Source organism: Piliocolobus tephrosceles, chromosome 4, assembly GCF_002776525.5.
Source record: "Piliocolobus tephrosceles isolate RC106 chromosome 4, ASM277652v3, whole genome shotgun sequence".
In the NCBI taxonomy this organism is placed as follows: Eukaryota; Metazoa; Chordata; class Mammalia; order Primates; family Cercopithecidae; genus Piliocolobus; species Piliocolobus tephrosceles.
This window is the reverse complement of record NC_045437.1, coordinates 65,177,628-65,191,915: the sequence shown is the minus strand read 5'-3', so window position 1 is coordinate 65,191,915 and position 14,288 is coordinate 65,177,628. Positions and strand designations below refer to the sequence as shown.

The 14,288-nt window shown below is 38.2% G+C and overlaps 1 protein-coding gene and 1 long non-coding RNA gene across 5 annotated transcripts in view; both read right to left on the bottom strand.

The window, feature by feature from the left end:
- Positions 1-14,288, bottom strand: part of ARL15 (ADP ribosylation factor like GTPase 15) — a 460,776-nt gene that overhangs the window by 425,339 nt on the left and 21,149 nt on the right. The window lies entirely within an intron of this gene.
- LOC111541648 overlaps positions 4,223-14,288 on the bottom strand; it is a 28,577-nt gene continuing 18,511 nt past the window's right edge. Inside the window, exons 3-5 of the long non-coding RNA XR_002731335.1 lie at positions 9,403-9,420; positions 6,295-6,351; positions 4,223-4,310 (exon numbers count right to left, since the gene is read on the bottom strand). This is a non-coding gene — a long non-coding RNA (uncharacterized LOC111541648). The remainder of the gene's footprint in view (positions 4,311-6,294; positions 6,352-9,402; positions 9,421-14,288) is intronic.

Sequence of the window (14,288 nt, the reverse complement as noted above, 5' to 3'; positions counted from 1 at the left end):
TTTCTCTTTCCCGCAGAAGAAACAAACATACAGGAGTGGTGAACCACCTGCAGCCTGCACATGAGCAGAACCACTGAGGCAATGGAAGAACAACAAGCTAGAAAGAGCCTGAGCTCCCGACTCATGAAGCAAAGAGCTAGATTCCAAAGTGACTACTGGTTTCAATTTAAAATTTTATATTATTTTATTACTATTTTTAGAGACAGGTTCTTGCTATGCTGCCCAGGCTGGACTTGAACTCCTGGGCTCAGCCTCCTGAGTAGCTGAGACTACTGGCACACACCATCATGCCAGGCCAGCTTGGATTTTTATATGACAAACTTATTCTACTTAAGCTACTATTATTTTGGTCTTTATAAAAACAGCCAAGCCGACATCTTAATTCAGTTCCACTCAAATCATTAAAATGTATGATTATGCAGAATTTATGTAATTAAGGTGTGGATCACTTTGTTTTAGAGTTTTTCATTCCTTTATAATGACTGCAGACATCTCAGCATTCCACACAGTTTACAATAAATGCTTATGCTGGAATCTCCAAGGGGCATAATAAACAGGTACAGTTAATACCACTCCCCACCAAATGGTCATATATTAAATCTGCTCTTTAATTTGTTGCTAGAACCAGTGTTTGCAGAGTGCAAGACTTCCGATCTATCTGGTAAATTTTTAACCTTGGTGTTATATATGATGACAACATTCTACACCCAGCATTAGAACTAGGCTATGCTGGTTTTCTTTTTTCTCTAGGAGAGGACAGATTGTACTAAGTCCTAAGATCATACTAGGTACAGATCTAAGTACAGATCTGTACTGTACCAAGTACAGATCGTACTAAGACAGATTGTACTAAGAGGAGAGTATACTTTCCTCTTTGATGTTTATGGTAGGCAGAATAATGTCCCCCATAGAGTCAATTACCATCACAACCCCAAGACGTTCATTTCCTAATCCCGGGAAACTGTGAATATGTTATTTTACATGGCAAAAGGAACTTCGCAGATATGATTAAGGATCATGAGATGGGAGATTCTTCTGGATTATTCATGTAGGCCCAGCTTCATCACAAGCGTCCTTATAAAGAGGGAGACATGAGTGTCAGAGTCGTAGAGGAGATATGATAATGGAAGCAAAAGTTAGAAGTATGCCATTGCCAGAAGGGGCCATGAGCTGAGGAATGCAGATAGCTGCTAGAAGCTCAAAGGGGCAAAAAAAGGATTCCTCCCGAGAACGTCCAGAAAGAACACAGCTCAGCCAACACCTTGATTTTAGCCCAGTGAAACCCACTTCAGCCTTCTGACCTCCAGAATTATAAGAGAATCTATGTTGTTTTAAGCCACAAAGTTTGTGATAATTTGTTACAACATCCATAGGAAACTAATACAGTGTCCTTACATGTAGTACTGTATATTGTAATAACCCAACTGAATTAGGGTAGGATTTGTCCAGACCTAAAGAGCTAAATGAAAATAAGCAATTTTAATAATATACAATCTTATTAATAATATTGTTACTAACATTATCAGTAGTAATACTAATAATAACATACAATTGTTTTGCCTTTTTATTGTAATCACAAAGTTAACTCTCCCTGCCTCCCTCCCCCAGCAAAAAAGACGTCACAGAAATTGAATATGAGTAGGTACAAGCAAATCTTGTAACTAGATAAAAAGGATGATTTATACCCACTAGCAAATGACTCTTCATCTCAAGTTGAAACTGAATGCCATTTTTACTGTTATTGTTTTGAAGGATGAATGCTTTCTCTGCTAGTAAAACACATTCAATAATTTCTGCAAAGGCCAAAGAAGAATTCAAAGAGTTTTTAAAGCTCTTATTGATAACCAAAATCTCTAACCATGCAGGATATTCTCCTGGTATTATTTAGGTCAAACCTCCATCACTTGTTTCAATTTTAGTTAATGCAGCTGTTGGGTACAGAAAACCAGTCACCCCTGTGGCTTTAGTGTGCTTCAAACAGTACCATTCCTGGAGAAGGGCAAGATTCACCGGTCCTAGCTTCACTCATCTGGTCCATTCAATGTTGGCCAAAAGGGTCCACGACCCACAGAAAGGTCACTAGAAGCAAAAATTATCACTGCTCCCTTAACCTGCTTCTTGTCAGCACCAGCTAATTGCCCACCATTGTGCTTCTGGCTCCATGATGGTTGTATTATAGCTCCCAACTCAGAGAAGTCTCGGTGCAACACCTTTGGAAAATGCTTACCCTGACATTCCTAAGAGAATTCCAAAGCAATGCCCTTGTGCGTCTCTCTGGCCTGGAGCTCATCTATGCCTGACTGTAGAAGGTTTACTTCAAGATCACATTCTTAAGCATGGCCTGTTTTCATTGCCAGGATTTCATAAAATCATAGAACCACAATTGTACTATAAACTCTTGGCCTAAATTTATGTCCCCTCCTTCCTCCTGAACAGAACCAAATGAATGTTGCTTAAGACCCAAAACAGATCCATATAACAGAACTCCTTTTGTTTCAGAAACTAAATTACTTCTTTGTGATACATGCCTACATTACATTAGGATAATAACACTATCTCCTGTGCCATAAGTAGAGAGTTATCTCCTTGGAGCAGAGGCTTGGTTTTAAAGATTGTTTTGTTTGTTTGTTTGTTGCTTTTTATCTGCTTCCCTCTGTCTCAATTTGTTCTGGGCTTTGGAAGCCTTCATATCTCCACCACTGATAATGTCTAAGTTTTTCTACCTGTACCTTAAGTTTCCTGCCACATCTTCCTGAGTTAAGGCCCTTTAAATAAGCATCACTGCTTTTCAGGGTCTGGAGAAAGGTCTGTCTACTCCAAACCTCAGTGGGAAAGGTGGACGGCATGCACTGGATATCCTTTGTTGTCTCTGAGTAATGATCTTTATTAAACCTTTTAATGGTAGCATACATTCACCTGTATATCACACACTTAACCTAGGAAGCTTTCAGTGTCTCTGTCCTATATATGTTCCAATTTGGTCTTGTTCACTTCAGATATGGATTCCTAATATGTAAAATATATTGCTTTTTGCTCCTTAACTTCTAAGTATTTAACTAGCTGCTATTTGGCAATAACATTAAAAGCACCTAGAAAAACAACTGAGCTCAACAATCTAACACTATTTCTCATCCCATAAACCAACTCATAATCTTTTTAGGTTTCCTCTTCTACTTTTTGTTTTCCTTATAACTCAGCATTTATTTCCAACAGGAGCTAATAAGAGTTTGTTTTTGTTTTTGTTTTCTGGTTTGTTTATGTTAGCTGTAATTTACAAGAATTTTTTTTTCTCCTCCCTGTGTTAATCTGCCAAAACAAAATACCTTAGACTGGGTGGCTTAAACAACAAAAATTTATTTTCTCACAGGTCTAGAATCTGGAAGTCCCAGAGCAGGGTGCCAGCCTGGTCAGTTTCTGTTAAGGGCTCCCCTCCTGGCTTAAAGAGGGCCACCTTCCTATGTCCTCACACGGCAGGCAGAGAGACAGAGAAAGAAAGCCCTTTGGTGTCTCTTCTTATAAAAGAACTAATCCCATCAGGAGGGCCCCACCCTCATGACCTCATCTAAACCTAATTATCTCCCAAAGGCCCCATCCCCAAACATCATCACATTAGGAGTCAGGGCTTCAACATATGAATTTTGTGTGGGACACAATTAAGATCATCACACTCTCTCCTTTTAGGGCCGATTTTTATCTGCCTTGGAATGAATCCATGACCAGCCTTTCTTCATTAAATAAGCAGGGACAGAGACTGAACACCTGTGAGGTCTCAGGCTCAGGCTCAGTGCTAGGTATTCAAAGAGGCATACATACAATTTCTGATATCAGCAGTTCCAATATTCCCAAGTTATAGATGGAAATACCTTATTGTGCTGGCTTACTGCGGCAGCCATGGAAATATGCCAGTCAGAGCTCCCTTTCTAGAGAAGCACAACTAACTGACGGCCTCTTGCTGCCACAGCATCAGGTCTACCATGGTATTCATGCAGACATTGTGTTTCTATTGGGCTGCCAGCCAGCACCCAAGTGTACAGAGGTACTAGAATCACTGCTGTTGTTGCGAAACTCCAGCAACAGGCACCGTTGCTTAGGGAAGCCCTATCCATCCAGACAAGAATTCTCAGGAATACATGACATTGTAAAATTCTTCCCCATCCCTCCTTCCTTCCCACTCTTCCTTCACAGATGTCAGACCTACAGCATGTTCTGAAGGCTCTCTCTACCTTTTGTGGTTTCCTCCCTCTTTCCACTTCATGAACATTCCCCAACTTCGGTGCAAATCCCAACTTGGCACCTGCTTCTCAGAGGATCTGGGAAAATAGACTCAGGAATTAACTTCACATAAAATAACTAAAAAATGTGTTTAGCTTTCAAGTAACCTATTCATCTAACTGGGGACAATTACTCATCTGAGACAGCTAAAACAAAAGGTGATAGGAGACGTAAGAAAATCTGCTTTTTCTTACATTCAAACAAAGGCAAAACAAAAAATTATTCTCCCTATAACTTAATATAATTGGACATACAGCTATTGAGCATTTGCCAAGGGCCAGATGTTGCGCAAGGTATTGTAAAGGCTATAAAGACAAACACAAGATAGACTCCCTGCCCTCAAGGAACTCACAAGCTATCTAACTCACAAGCTATCTAACTCCTATCTTTTACTCAGAATTTTTACATCATTTATTTTAAACAAATTCCTTAAGCATTTTATGTACACATATACATGTTCTTCTGTACAAAGTAGATGAGTAAACATGATTATTCACGTAAATATTTTTAAGTCCTTACTTAGAAAATAATTTGGTCTTTAAAAGTAAGTATCACTATATTTCCCATCTACAGTCTCCAAATCCCCTCCCTAGGCCTCTAAAGGGAAAATGTCAAGACATTTTATCACTTAATCTGATTAGAAAAGTCCTTCATGCTCATCTACATAGATACACTCCAAAATCCCAAGTTAAGAAATGAGCTCAAGGCATTTGGGTCAACTGACACAGGCTGGCAGAAAAAAAATTTTAAATCCCCAAACATCTTAAAACATTTATTTTTGTTGTTGTAGTGTAAAATATCTACATACAAAAAGTATATAAAGCAAATATATAGTTTAAAGAACAACATAAAAAAACACTCTGTGCTCATAATTCAAGTTAAAAACCAAAATATTACTATAACTTTTTTTTTTAGACTGAGTTTCGCTCTTGTCACCCAGGCTGGAGTGCAGTGGTACGATCTAGGCTCACTGCAACCTCCACCTCTTGGGTTCAAGCGATTCTCCTGCCTCAGCCTCCCAAGTAGCTGGGATTACAGGTGCATACCACCACGCCCAGCTAATTTTTGTATTTTTGGTAGAGACAGGGTTTCACCATGTTGGCCAGGCTGGTCTCAAACTCTCGACCTCAGGTGATCTGCCCGTCTTGGCCTCCCAAAGTGCTGGGATAACAGGCATGAGCCACCGGGCCTGGCCTACTATAACTTTTAAAGCACTTTTTCTTCCTTCCACTGCTTTAGAACAGTTACTCAACCTCAGGCTATTGACATTTTGGGCAGATAATTCTTAACCAGAACATTTTGGATGCTTAGCAACACCCCTGGCCTCAACCCACAAGATGACAGTAGCATACCACCACCATCACCACCAGTTGTGACAACCAAAAATGTCTCCATATATCCCCCTGGAGGGCAAAGTCACCCCTTGTTGAGAATTACCACCCTAGAGGTAATCATAATCCGAATTTTTGCTTTTATTTATAGTTTATCAACATATGTAACCCTAAAACAATGTATTGCTTAGTTCTACTGCATTTGAACTTCATAGAAATGAAATTGTACTCCATGTGTTTTCCCGTGACTTGTTTCTTACATTCAACATTGTTTGTGAGATACATCCACGGTGTGTTATTACAAGCTGTAATTCATACAATCATTTTTTCATATATTTTTGCTGCTGTATTGTAATCCGTGACTCCCTAATTATTTAATCCAATCTATTATTGATGGACATTCGTATTACATCTAACATTTTGCTTTTATGAATATTTCTACTAGGAACCTTTCCTACACAGGTCTTCTGGTAATTACACAACAATTTCTCTGAGCTATATACATAGGAGTAGAATTGCTCAGTCACAAGATATGCTCATGTTCAGCTTTATGACTTTCCAAAGTGGTTGTATAAATTTATACCCCCATCAGCAGTAGAGGGTAATTGCCATCACTCCACATGATTTCCAACACTAGGGTCTTCACTTATTTTTCACAACATGTGGTACCACAAAAATATACATTGCTTACCGTGTAAATCCCAATTCTACAAACAGCAAATGAGATCTGGATACATTCAGACATTTTCTATAAGATTAAAATAAGAATAAGAGATTACAACAAAATGTTTGTACCAAAGAACTGTCTTCATTCCCCTTGCTCTTGTTTCCCTCTTTAAAGAAAATCTGCTATATTCCAACATCTGTTTTATGAGCAAGTGGCTGAATTTCTTCCATCTGTTTTCTAGGCTAATTCAAATAAGATAGGGATAATAAAGTCTGGGGCACGTGGCTTTATCTTGGGACTATAAGGCAGATATTTTGACCTCTAATACAAGAGCATCATTTAAGGAGTGTAACTTACTGTAATGGTTTCATTTCATTTCTTTCAAATCTTGCTCTAATATCCCATTTTAATGATAAATATTTGGCTGCTATAAGTAGCTTTTTAAGCACTTCTTTTTCAGTTCAATTCTTGTTAGATCATAAATGTCTACAATCCTTATAATAGATAGAAAAAAAATCTCTGTAAAAAGGAAACACTCATAGTTAAATGCTGAAAGTTATGAATGGGCTAAATTTTGATAGAAGACTGAGGTCCTTGGTCTCAGAATATCAATGGCAGTACTCAACTTAGAATTCACAACTTCTAACTCCAAAATCAAATTCAGATTCCTAAAACACATGCCCACTCACAAAACCATGCATACTAAACACGACTACTGGTTTCTTTTCCTTTCTTTAGAAAAAGTTATTTTCCCCAACTGAGAGAAATATTTTTAGCACATTAAATTAGTATGTAGTCAAAATAACCCTAACTTTATACAGTCGAACACTATTATTATGGTTTATTCTTGACAAGTTAAAGCTTCTCCCTAAAGTTTATAATGTCATAAATCTCAGCAATCATGGTTTTATCCATTGTGGCAAGGAGGCAGAGATATAGGATCCCTGGCTTTCTGTGCGAGCCAAAAGACTTCCAAAGATGCAGTCCTTGAGGAAGACCAACAAGTCGCATCAGACCCATTCTGCCAAAGGCTCTTGCCTCTTCATACAATATCCACAAGAAACTGAACTCTGTATGATTGAAGGAATTTGATAAAGAAAAGACTGGAAAGCCAAAGGCTATATAAAAATTACAGCAATGGAAAATCAAACTAAAAAGACAATCTGTTACGTGAAGCACTTAAACTCAAAATCTAAACCTTCAAATAATTCCAAACATTCAATGGTGCTATTGTTCAAAACAAATAGCTGATGATTTCATACTGGGGATCATGATCACATCTATTATGAAGTTATTACTATCATGACTGTAACACTATTGGTTTTATTTAGAATGAAATACACTACTGAAAACAAACCAGGGCCATGTCCTGGTGTCCTCAGAGCCCAAGACTAAGAACGCTCATTACCTTGTCCAAGATCATTCTTCCCATCTACCTTTGGAAATTACCCCAAATTGTACCTTTTAACATAATAGTAAATGACTGAATGACTGAACAACTCTGAGTAAGCTGGAAAAGTTATTTTCCCCAACTGAAAGATTACTGTCGTATTTTATGCCACCTGGAATAAAAGATTTACCAGCTTTTCTTGGAGTTAAGTATTGTCCTGTGACTAAGTTCTTCAAAATGAGATATAACTGAAAGATGCTTAAAGGGAACTGCCTCTGAGAAGGGTCCCTTTTTGCTCTTCTGCCTTTCCTACTTCTTTCCCAGGCTGTAACAGAGACTTAATGTAGCTCCAGTGACAATCTTGGATTGTGAGGGCACAATGAGAACAGTGGACACATGAAGTAGAGCATACAGATAAGAGAACCCAAAGATGCAAATGACTGTGGAGTTGCCATTCCCCCCTCTTCCAGACTTTGTCTATGAAATAGAAATCAACCTGTAATTTTTTGTTTCCTGAGACAGGGTCTCACTTGGTTGCCCAGGCTGGAGTACAGTGGTACAATCTGGACTCACTATATCCTCAACATTCTGGGCTCAAGTGATCCTCCCACCTGAGCCTCCCAAGTAGCTGGGATTACAGGCTCATGCCACCGTGCCCAGTTAATATTTTAATTTTTTGTAGAGACAGGGTTTTGCCATGTTTCCCAGGCTGATCTCGAACTCCTGAGCTCAAGTGATCCACCTGCCTTGGCCTCCCAAAATGCTGGGATTATAGGCATGAGCACCGTGCCCAGCCCTCTAACTTGTTTAAAAATTGTTGTGTGCTTCTCACAGCCTAATCTAATCCTAAGCAGTAGAGAGCAACATTAGTTTTTAAAAAGTAGGTATCCCCAGTGCCGTATGAAAGGGCTCTAGCACCTATCATGAGAGAATAACTCTTTTTATGAGCTTTATCTTTTAAAGAGGGAGAAATATTTACTCTTTAGTTACTAAAAACCTGCTTTCCACTCCTTCTCATATTCTCAAAAAGTACAAGTATTGTTGTTGGGATTGCTAAAATTATTACCCTGAAAACCCTCAATTTATTTTGTGTAACTTTTTTTCTGACTAACCATATTACCTCATTCTCTCTAACCTCTAATCCTTACAAATACTGCCTTATCCTTGAACATCCGACCTCAGGCCAGGTGGCATGTCTATTGCACCAGCTTGTAAATTCATTCTAACAATAATGTTCTCAACAACGGCCTCTTCCCTCTAATTACTAGGAGTCGGAAACATAGAGATATTTAAAAACATAAGCAAACTTCCTTTGATCACAGTATATGAACTGGTAATAAATTTTAAAAAATTATATTATTTCCCTGTATAGATGCTATATTTGCAAGAAACTATTTTAACTGTAAACCCATGAGACATAAGGCATAACTTGGAATGAAGGATAAGTAGTTAACTATTCCCAATAAAAGAATGACTTTCTATCCCAGATAAACTCTGGCCCAGTAGCCTCTACAGTGATATTCACAAATCTACATCTAGACTTGCCTGAGGAAGAAGTAAAGAATATTATTTCAAAAACAAATCTCATCTTCTTTGCTGCCTCATGTAATAAAATAGCAAAAAAGATGTCAAAAACAAGACAGATTGGTTACAATCTGTTTAAGAGAGGTCTATAGAAAAAGAATGCCTAAGACAGAAAAAAGAAAAAGAACACTAAATTTGAAATTAATGTGATTACTTACAGTTTATTGTTGTTTCCCCTAAGAAATTTCAAAGGTAAGCATGAAAATAAAGGAGAAAACAAAACTTCAACAAGATGGCAGAAAATGAATGTTATTTACTATACAGTCCAAAACAATGATATCAAGGTATAATTTGAGTTCCATCAGAGGGTTAATAAACACAATTTTCTTTTAGAGAGCTATTTTTTATACTCAATATAGTTGACAGTTCTAATTTTGATGTCCTGTGCAATCCCTCATCCTGATGCAAAGCAAGATGACAGTTATATTATCTTCTCCTCTATAATTCTGCTTGATGAAAATTAAAAAGTTAAGACAGCCAAGCCAATTCTTCAGAGTCCTGCAAGTAGTATGTTAAAACTGGTAAAACAAGAAAGGGCATAGGGGAGCAGTAAAACCCCTTTGAATGAGGCCCTAGGTTGGATCATCTATTTCCAAGTAAGTTTAACAAAGATCCAGCATTTCCTCTCAATAGCAGACAAATGGGCTGAAGGCAAAGATGCAATAAATGGGGGATACAGAGAGTGATAATCGGTTCCAAGGTACATGGGAACGCTAAAGTGCCGCGTGGGTGAAATCCTCTCCGAGTAAAGGTCATGTCTGTCAATTATGCTTTAGTCACTCCTCCAGATTGGAAATAAACACTTGGAAATGCCACCTACTTCAGAACTGGAATCTCCTTCTGTTAATATCGTCACTGAAAACATTAACAGTGCATTATTTAACAACTCCCTGAGTACACTCAAAAGTAATTTTCCCCAAATGGGAAAAAAGTAAGTTTTTTTTTAACTAATTACAAAATAAAATGAGGATTTGTTTACAAAATGTAGAGCATTTTGCTCCTCAGCATATATTTTATAGCTTCTTCAAATTAGGAAAAAAGATGATGATAATCTACCCAAAGAGAAACATTTGCAATCTAAAGCAAAGCTAATAAAATTGGCTTCTGAACATTTTCTAAAAATGTTTTCAGTGGTAACAGTGCCAACAGCATCCCAAGAGCATCTATACTTCCAAGCAATCTACAAATGTCCATGCATGGAATATGTAAGAGTTCAACCAGTATTCAAAAAGGAATCATTCCTCTCCCTATTAAAAAATAACAATCATCATCATTAGCACATGCTCTCTTTGTGAAATTCAATCACAAAGATTTGAAAAGCCATCTAGAAGAAATAACCTGAGATTTGAAAAGTCATCTAGCAAAAATAACCAAATGAAAGCATAAATCATCATATCAGAAGTTATAGATTTCATCCAGCAAAATGTTAGTCCATCTTCTATAAAACATCACTAAAAAATAATATGTAATATCCAGGCAGATTTTGGCTGAAATGCTGAAGGTAAGAATAGTTCTCGTTCTCAAAATTCTGATTCAAAAGTATGGAGGGAGAGAAATCCCCTTCTAACTTATCAGAGTAAAATAATGAGTACCACTTACCTTAGAGAATTTATTCCTTCACTTTTGACCAGGCACTGGGAATTTCAAAACTCAGTCCAAAGAAAGAAAACGAAAAAAAAAATTGCAGGGCTTTTTTTTTTTTTTTTTTTATTAGACAGGGTCTCACTGTGTCACTCAGGCTGGAGTGCAGTGGTACAACCTTGGCTTGCTGCTGCCTGGACCTCCTGTACTCAAGCAGTCCTCCCACCTCAGCCTCCCAAATAGCTAGGACTACAGGTACATGCCACCATACCCAGCTAATTTTTTTGTAGAGATGAGTTCTCACTACGTTGGCCAGGCTGGTCTCAAACTCCTGGGTTCCAGCGATCCTCCCACCTCGGCCTCCCAAAGTGCTGGGATTGCAGGAATGAGCCACTGTACCTGGCCCAAAGCATCCTTAATGTGGCAAGCACTTCTAGGTAAATGTTAAGTATACAAAGATAAAGAAGACCAAACCCTAGCATCAGTGATCTTCCAGTTCAGGAGAAAGCAGTAATGAAACATAACTGTGTCCGACAAGTACAAGGTAAATGTGTTCAGCACAATCAGGGGTATGCACAATGGGCTTTAGGGAAACAGAGTAGAGGCATCGAACTCATTCTTATAGGCATGTCAGGAAAGACTTGGAAGCATCTCCTGAATTTTGAGTCTCAAAAGATTGAGAGTTATCCAAGTTCAAAGGAGCAAAGAAGAAAACAGCATTCCAGATAAAAGTGAAAGCAAGAAACATCCCATAATGTGCAAGCACCTGAGGGTTGCTAATGCATGCCCTAGACACCTTCCTAGTCTTTGCAAATAATTGCTTCTCAGTCCGATATCAATTATTGATAACTATTAACTGACAATCTACATACTACTTAAAATGTATTCATATCAATATACAAAACATCCTCATTTTAAGACTTATCTCTAACTCCCTGCCAAAGGAATTTCCATTTGTCAGGGACTTAGCATGGTCACATTATAGAGTCTGTTTTGCCTCCCCACCCTTTTAGATGCAAAGGCCCACAAGCAAGACGCCACAGCTGATTGAACTAGCAGGCAGTTTAGCCTTAGTAGCTGATCAACAACCATGGTGTGGTCTAGCAGGAAGGGCCAGGCTAACCTAATCATATTCTCTTTCTCCTAAATTTGAGTTGAAAAATACTGAAAAGATGAAGCAGTTCATAGTGCAAAATAAAACTGAGGGAATACAAAAAGCAAAGCTATTAAATAACTTCATAACCATGAAGAATCACGGCAATCTAAATTTACAAAGCCACAAGTATGAATAAAAAGAAACTATACGAAAAAGAAAAGTTATGCAAAGCAGAGGAGAATAACAACCCTGCTAATAACCCCAAGAGAAGTAGACCCAGAGAGAAATCGGTATGTGAAGAATGACTGAGTGTAGTTGCAGACAAGTCTGTTTCTTAGTTTAAAAATTATATTCCTCAGTTTCCTTTGCAGCTAGGAACGGCGGTATGATCAAATTCTAGTAAATGAGATATAATCAGTAAGTCTTACAAGTCTTCCAGGAAGGAAGCACACTCTTCTTCTGCCTTTTCTCCATCCAGCTATCTGGAATGCAGAAGTGATGGCAGGAGCTCTGGCACAAATTTTGGACCATAAGCTTAAAGTCTACATGCTTCTTGGGGCCCTAGTGACTTCTGGACTTACTCGCCTGAGCAAAACATGAAATTGTCAAAGCCACTATATTCCAACCAATTCCAGTCCTAATTGATATAGTGGTTGAGAGAATGTGACAGAACCACAATTTGAACTCAAGTCTTTTGGACTTGGGGGCCAAACTCAATCATCATGAGCAAGTGCTACCAAATAAAGTCAAACAAACTGAGTAAAGCAGGTTTACAGTTTACATGCATTTTATGATTCAATAAATCATAAAAGTCTGACTGCCAAAGGCCAATAAAAAAGAAAAACATGCTGATGCAGTGTCACTCACCTACCACAAATAACACTTTGGACAAGCCTCTTTGACTCTGTAGCCTACCCAGATATATAAGGTTTTTCCCCGAACACAAGTACCTACAATAAGGTATATGGGCAATAAAAACTGAATATAGGCACCAGCTTCTCATGGATGGCAGAAACCTATCAAATTCAGATTTATAATGAATAGAGGAGATTTTCAAGAGCACACAGGATTCTGGAAAGCCTGCAGCACATTTTGTAAGGAAGTCAGAGGTCTTTCTCATTAACTTCAAGCAAAAGAATTTTCCATACGTCATTAACAACTAGAAGAACTCAGCCTGGGCATTGTAACTCCCTAAACCACTGATGCCCCAGTGTGGCAAGTGTAGCATAGATCGGCAATTCCTTTGAAAGGCTCAAGGATTTCAGATGCCCAAGCTGAAGCACCAATGAACTTGGTATTAATTTTCTTCATTAATTAAACAATTTCATATTTGCATTGACCACCTACTTTGTGCCCAGCCATGTCCTATCCTGGGGACTGAACAGTGAGCAAAGTCCCTGCTCTTATGGAGCCTACACTCCAGTGGTAGTAGCACACAAAACAACAAATAAAATCAACTTAGATGGTGACAAGTCCTATGAAGAAAAAAATAATAATAATAAGAGAATGTGCAGGAGAGGGTGGATTTCAGACACTGCTATTTTTAAGAGCAGATGTGGTCATTCTAACAATATTATAGACAATAAAAGAGATGCCAAAAAAGCTTTCAACAGCTTTGCTTCCCAAACCCCTTGCGTAGGCAAACACAGTATTCTACCATAAAAAGTCGCAGCATTAGACACTCAATTCAATAATCCACAAATATTTATTGAGAAGCAGTTCTGGGAGACATTTAAGAGCAAATCTAACAGCTTTGGGTGTTAGACTCTCTGAAATCAAATCCCATCCATACAACTTACTATTTGTAGGAGCTTGGGCAAGTTGCTTAACCTCTGTGTATCTTAATTTGTCATTTGTAAAGTAAGGATCATAGTAGTACCTATTTCATTGGGTACTAAGAGGATTCAGTGAGTTATAAAAGGAAACACAGTGAGCTCCAGATTTGTATTTTGTTTTACATACTTGGTAATTGACACATAATCTATATTTTAATTGAATATCTACTATGTTCTAGGCACACAACTTCCTCTAAGCATTCGCATAAAGGGGCCCCAGACACCAGGAAGCCCCACGGGCTGCACTCTGCCATCAGCTTCTATAGATGCCTTGCATTCAGGCCTTGTCTGTACTCTTGGTGTCTCCACCTGCTGTCACCTGCATTACCAGGACTAACTCCTGTGACTTCTTACTGCAAATACTGTAACCCAGAATGGTAACTCTGAGATTCCCCAAAGGAGTAAACATTCCAAATCCAAGTTTCTCTTACTACTCTGTCTCAACAGAGCCAGCAACTAAAGCAAAACAATGAACAACATCCATTTTTAGCCAAGTGTCACAATATTGTCCAGATTGGCAACGCACGATGTT